At 36.2% G+C, this 7325-nt stretch overlaps 1 protein-coding gene across 1 annotated transcript in view; it reads left to right on the top strand.

Moving 5' to 3' along the window:
* The first annotated feature begins 278 nt into the window (after positions 1-278).
* LOC135225803 (MAM and LDL-receptor class A domain-containing protein 1-like) overlaps positions 279-7325 on the top strand; it is a 104762-nt gene continuing 97715 nt past the window's right edge. Inside the window, 1 exon segment of the mRNA XM_064265299.1 lies at positions 279-396. The gene's annotated coding sequence lies outside the window, so the exon portion shown is untranslated.

Raw genomic sequence — 7325 nt, 5'->3', positions numbered from 1 at the left:
TACCATGAAAGGAATATTGAGTGCTACATAAAAGATGGCTACCCATTTGTCTTTAGTGACTGTCTGGAATGTAATTGTAGATGTGCGTGAATTCCAGTAACCAATTACCGAGAACGCCGTTGCTCACCAATGAAATATTTGAGCTTGCATTTGGCCAGTATGATTGGCCGTCTACCTTCTGCTCAGCCAATTGGGACTGAGGACTGTGTCCCGCGTTCCTCCGAGTATGTGGAGTTCCATGCACGCCGCATTTCCAGGACAGTTCAGGTGTGAATGCGACGGCGGACAGACGTGTTGCGGGACGTCCCAGTACTGAGGTCTAGGCGCTAATTTACCTGAGGCACGCGTGCTTTGGACGCTATTTTCCTCGTGGACGATATTCGAAGTTGCCGACAGGTAGGGGTTTAGTTTACTACTGTGATTTTTGACAAGAGGTTGCTTCTCTGGTCATCGTGTTCTTATTTTTCTTTTTAAATTTTCAGGTGAAACTTTTAGCACTCTACTTAAAACGAGGCCATATTTATATTTTGTTTATCTAGTAAGATTCCATTATGAGTCTTTTCACTTAAAATCACAGGGGTAGAAGAAGTTTATTCTTCCTCTTCTTCTCATCGTATTTTAAGAACCTTGTTTTAAATCGGATTTATTGTGACGATTTGCTTTTTCTGTCGGCAGAATGAAGCAAGTCATTTATAGTCAGGACGCTTCATTGGATGCATGTCGGAAAAGTCGATTACAAAGCATAATAATTTTCCTTATCTATCAGTACTCCACGCGAATATAAACTATTTTTGTCGTTCGATACCATACTACTTGGCTTTTTTTGTGCATGATGGTCTATAGACAGTTGATGGAAGCACTTCAAAATCATTGTCTTTACTTATTATGTTCAAAAACTTGTCATTTTCTTCAGAGTTGTCTGTAACTGTGCTGAAAGAGTCGATAGAGTCAATCCCAGAGAAACGGTGGGTACCGTTTTAGTTTTCTGTAGAAGAAATATTGAGATGGATATTTGTCTGTCCGTTCGCACTCTTTCTGTCAGCCCTCGGATCTTAAAAGCTACTGATTGATGCTAGAGGGCTGGAAATGAGTATGTTGATCATCCACCTAACAATCATCAAACATGCTGAATTGCAGACCCTCTAGCCTCAATAGTTTTTTTTTTTATTTAAGGTTAAAGATAGCCAGGATCGTGCGTCTGGCACTGCTATAGATTCTAACGACACAGGTCACCACCGGACAGCGGCTGAGAGTTTCATACAGCATTATACGCTGTACAGAAAACTCGATTACGTCGAGGAAACTTCGACGCATTTTTTACTTGTTTATCATTGCAATGCACGTTAGTAAAAGTAATACTTTTATATTTATATTTTTCCTAAAAAATGCATTTGCTTTTCACTTATGTAGTACCTAATGATGACAGCCGGATTTTGAGTGTGTTCACTGTCTAAGTTAACGCTTTAGTTCTCTTTATGATTATGGATTAATTATTCAGCTGACTTTCGGGGAACAAAGTCGTAACTTCTCTAAATTGAGGCAAAATTGACACAGTCATTTCTAGAAATTTGTCTTAATAGGTTGAGGGTATCAAAGTGTGTGTGTGTGTGTGTGTGTGAGAGAGAGAGAGAGAGAGAGAGAGAGAGAGAGAGAGAGCAGGGGAGAGGGTTGTTTGGGGATAGGGTTTCCTGTTTTAGGAACTTTTCTGTATCCCGGGATTTCGGGAAAAATCAGGCTATTTCCCGGGATATCCCACATCAGGTGTTATTAAAAGGTTTTATACTAAGCTCTATTAATGCTTTAATATCTCACAGAGCTACAGAGTATCATACTCTCAAAGTAAGTGTAAAAATAGTGTAACAGCAGTAAACCAGGCTGTCGAATGATACGCGTAGTTGATGAAGCACAATTCTATTTAATCTTATTTAATTAATCAGAGAATTAAGTTCTATTAGTTTTATTGATATTATTGGTAACCATTATATTTAAACTAAATCAATGTAGTTTAGAATTAGAAGCTACTGTAATAGGATAATAACCCTTGCTCCATTAAAACTTAGTACATTAACGCTGATTTCAGTAGCTTTTAACTTTTGGAAAAATAAAATAAACTAGAATTTATTTTAGCTACATAAAATAAACTAGAATTTTTTGGAGTTGCATAAAATAAACTAGAAATTTTTTCGAGTTACATAACATTATCTATGAGTTATTGATACAGTAGCTCTTCAAAAAACACAAACAATCAATACTGCGATCACTTAACCTGGTTCTTAGTTCTTTAATAAAGAGTCCAGCAGCTGAAAAAGCCCTTTCAGCTTCAACTGATGTTGGTGGTACATTTTTGAGGGCCCGGAATATTTTTTCTAAATTTTGTGTTCTCTCTCCTGTTACCTCAAACATTAAATTCCTTTCCTATATGTTTGCAATCATACTCCTTTTTGCTTATGCTGTGAACCTGTTCTATTGCTGCCTGGAGTTTATGTGCAAGTGTCCTTTCTTCTTCAATATATATATCCACATTCTCATCAGATTCTGATAGTTGTGGCTCAAAACCTGAGTCCTCTTCGTTGGGTATTGCAAACAGTCTTGTAAACATCTTTTTAGCTGCATCTACAAGAGTGGACTTTGCTTGCAATGCTGGTAGCACTCCTTCACAATTATCATAATACTTTCCACTATGAAGGTATTTCATAAGACCAACAAGAACTTTATTCCTCCTTTCATTTATGTTTTTGAATAAGGAACTTTTCAGCTTAACTGATAATGGAGAAGTCTGCTCATCCAGTTCTTTTAATTTGAATGAAAATATACCCTCTGAACTAAGCAAAGTTGTACTTCTGTTTCCCAGCCTTTCTGCCCCTATTTTCACTGGCTGGAGTGCTTTAACCAAGTCATTTATTACCACAAATTCACTGTTTGCAATGTCCATTTCAACATCACAGTCGATCATGGCTTTTGCAACAGAAATCAACTGCAGTTTCTGCTGGAAGTGAACCCACAATTCTCACGATTCCTAAATTCCAAAAGGTCTCATTAGTGTGCAAGTTAATGTTCAAGTAACGCTTGTTTTTAAGTGATGTATATTCATCCAGAGATACTCCAAACCTAACTCCAGCCTTTTTCCTTTTGTTAATATCAAATAAAACTTTCTCTTTTATAAAATTGTACTGATTGTACACGAGATCCATAACGAGAGATGGATTTTGAGGCATTTTATATCCTTTTTCAAGCATCGATTTTCTGATGAATTCACTTTTTGTGATGGCATCTATTTGAGAATTCATCCACTGCTGCCAGCATTGCAATGATTTCATTCATTGTCTCCTTTTTCACAAAGTCAGTCATCTGCAACTGGTTAGGTCTTCTTTTCACATCTCTCACTTCTGTGCATTCTGTGTCTCCAGTACGCTTAAGGTCTGCTGGTTTCTCAATGGAATGTTTGTTTTTTAAGTGGCGGATCATGCTACTGGTGGACCATCCTCTGCACTTTATCGGTGTGTTACATTTTTTACACTTTGCTGATTCTTCAGTTGTTACTTTATCAAAATATTGCCATGCATATGATTCGACATGCCTGGATGATTCAGTCATAATGATTGTACTTCTGTAAGATCATAGATAATTTCCTGCAAAATAAATAAAATATGTATTGTTAACCTTGTGGTATGTTGTATCGACAATTTGATTTCATAGTCACATTTCACAAAATTTTTGCAATCTGGCATAATTTTGGCAGATCGACTTTAATGCTTAGTAGATTTTTTTTGTTAATTTAACAATTTTAGAGCAAGATATGGGAATTTTAGAGCACGATATGGGAACACTGTTGTTATCCTTTTTGGTTTATCCCCCCCCCCCCCCCCGCCTCTCCCTTCTCTCTCTCTCCTCTCTCTCTCTCTCTATCTCTCTCTCTCTCTCTCTCTCTCTCTCTCTCTCTCTCTCTCTCTCATATATCGTCAGCATAACTGATGCATGAACATCAAATATACAGAGAGGGCTCTCTCTGAGGTGATTCTTCGCTTCATAAGAAGTGTCAAAGAAATCATTGGATAATCTCTCTCTCTCTCTCTCTCTCTCTCTCTCTCTCACACACACACACACACACTTATGATTAGAGATATTGACTATTGACCGTTCGTTAACTTCATTATTTGCTAATAATTCGCGAATTTCATTAACTTCATTATTTGCTGATAATTCGCGAATTATCAGCAATCATTCCAAAACGAGCTCATCCATTTTATCTACCCTTGGGCCCAAAAAACAAGGCAGTATTCAACGGGGATAAATTTGAATGTTACCATTTTTGGAAGAAGCGTCGAAAATACGCTAGTAATTTTGTAAGAAAAATATTCAGGAGAGTAAAAACTTACAGAGTAATAGCACAGAAACCCTTGCAGAACAAGTGATAACACAGAACACACGACTTAGACGAAACACGTAAGCCAAGTGCAGCGAGCCAGCGAATCTCTCTCTATCTCTCTCTCTCTCTCTCTCTCTCTCTCTCTCTCTCCTATCCAAATAATTTACACCACGCCTTGTTATTAATAGCTGTGTATCGGAAATATATAATACCAGTAAAAATCCCGGGATATCAACTCAAATCCCGTGAGATATAAGAGGCACATTTTGGTCCAAAATCCCGGGATTCCGGGATCCCGGGAAATTATCCTTATTTGGGAAACCATTCGGAGAGGGATGAAAAGAAGAAAGGAAATAAGGGTGAGATATAAAAAAAATGAAATGGTAATTTGTGTTTGTGTGTGTGTGTGAGAGAGAGAGAGAGAGAGAGAGAGAGAGAAGAGGAACGAAAATATTTATGAGAAAAAAAGAATGTAAATTGCAGTTTGGATGTAAGTGCTTATGTGTTTATGTATGAGAGAGAGAGAGAGAGAGGAAACGATTCAAAGATGGATAAAAAAAAATGATGCTGAGGGGGAAGGGAAATAGTAGTTTGTGAATTGATAGTTATGCATGTGGAAGAAAGAGAAAATGATTTTGAAAGGTATGAATATATGAAATAATGAAAAAAGACTGAGAGAGATAACGGAAATGGTAGTTTATGAGAGAGAGAGAGAGAGAGAGAGAGAGAGAGAGAGAGAGAGAGAGAGAATGATTATTTTCTTTTTGTTTGACTTATCATATAAAGCTGCGTTCCTGACATGAGAATATAATTGCTCAAGATAATTTGAGGTATGTAAATAACTGCTTTGATAATTACTTGAGTATGTTTAGGAATACTTTCTTATAACAACGTTAATGAGAAGGGAGCAGCCAGATACGAAAGGGAACAAAATGTTTGAAAGGTAAAATTGTTCACGTAAACATAAATTTAACGAAACTGGAACGATTATTCTTTATTTAGTTATTAGCCTTTCTCCATTACTTTGCCAAAAAGCAACCCGACACAAAGGAAAAGACGTTACGTGGAAGATATGGGTAGCCGATATTTGATACCGATATACACGGAAACTGACTTATGGTATTATGGTATTCATTTCTAGTGCTGATGATATTACTGTACACATACTAACAGCAGTGAAACAGGATAAAAGAAGTTACAGGAATAAGTGATTACCGAGAAAATACTATGACGCATTCCCAAAACACTTACGAAGAGAAAGTAAACCCACCGCAGTTATTAAAGTGGATTGCTCGTATTTTTGTCTCGTTACGCAATAAACAAAAACAACTTCACGTCTCACGAATGTATGTCTTTTAACTGGTATCAATACTAACTCATCGAAAGCAAGACCAAATTACCAGAATGGGCTGCAACGGGAGACGATGGCAAATTAGAGAAAATTGATCATAATTAAATAAAGAATAATCGTTCCAAATTACGTTAAATTTATGTTTACGTGAACAATTTTACCTTTCAAACATTTTGTTCCCTTTCGTATCTGGCTGCTCCCTTCTCATTAACGTCGTTATAAGAAAGCATTCCTAAACATACTCAAGTAATTATCAAAGCAGTTATTTACACACCTCAAATTATCTTGAGCAATTATATTCTCATGTCAGGAACGCAGCTACATATTTCACAATGAGAAGTCAAACAAAAAGAAAATAATCATTCTCTCTCTCTCTCTCTCTCTCTCTCTCTCTCTCTCTCTCTCTCATAAACTATTATCGCAGTCTTATTTCATTATTTTCATTATTTTATGTGTATGCATAATGTAAATATGTACACACACACACCATCACACACACACACGCACCACACACACACACACACACACACACACACACACACACACATATATATATATATATATATATATATATATATATATATATATATAATATATATGTGTGTGTGTGTGTGTGTGTGTGTGTGGTGCGTGTGTGTGTGAATGGTGTGTGTGTACATATTTACATTATGCACACACACTCACTACATTTGTATATATTATCTATATATATATATATATATATATATATATATATAATATATTACACATAAATGCATATATATAACAAAGATGCTTGACATTACTGAATGACATATATCAGCCATTACAATATGTCTGACCGTTACATAATGTACAAAAAAGTAATGTTAGAGTAATATTGAATGGACACGATATATTTTGAATATTATCGCATTATTGAACGGGCAGTATTAAATAGATTAGACATTGCTGAAGAATGATGGTAGGTTATTTAGAATTACGGAAAAATTCTCATGATTGCTTCCTGTTGATTATATACTTTAAGGGTTAACCTTGGGAGTGGTGCATTGGTGAAAATAGGCCTTAGTTATATTCACTCTTTGTTATAGGCATTTCATTTAGATCCATTCATGCATTTAAGGTCACTGAAATAATTTCCAGATGGGGAAGTATTTGTTATCAAGGATTTGAATTTCGTTTCATGCAACATAAGAGTCGGTAGATGGGATGGTAATTTTACTGCCAAAGAATAAACAAGAAAAAATGCACCGATGAAACACTCAGCCGCTGCCCATGAAACTTTTAGCATCGGCCTTTTGGTGGTCATTGTTGTTGGCACCTATTTCGGTGCCAGACGCATGATCATGGCTGACTTTTACTTTAGAGAAATAAAAAAACTAATGAGGTTAGAGGGCTGTAATTTGGTATGTTTGATGACTGGAAGGTCGATGATCAATATGCTAATTGTTAGCCCTCTAACCTCAGTAGTTTTTTGAAGATCTGGCTGCGGACAGAAAAAGTGCAGACTGACAGACAAATAGCGTCTCAATAGTTTTCTTTTACAGAAAGCTAAAAAGCTGATTTCAGTATCTAAGGCAAAAGGACTCTATTTATTTCTAATGGACAGTAATAAATACGGCAGTGGAT

This window comes from Macrobrachium nipponense, chromosome 13 (genome assembly GCF_015104395.2).
Source record: "Macrobrachium nipponense isolate FS-2020 chromosome 13, ASM1510439v2, whole genome shotgun sequence".
NCBI lineage: Eukaryota > Metazoa > Arthropoda > Malacostraca > Decapoda > Palaemonidae > Macrobrachium > Macrobrachium nipponense.
Note: the sequence above shows the minus strand (reverse complement) of the source record. Positions and strands in the feature narration are given on the sequence as shown.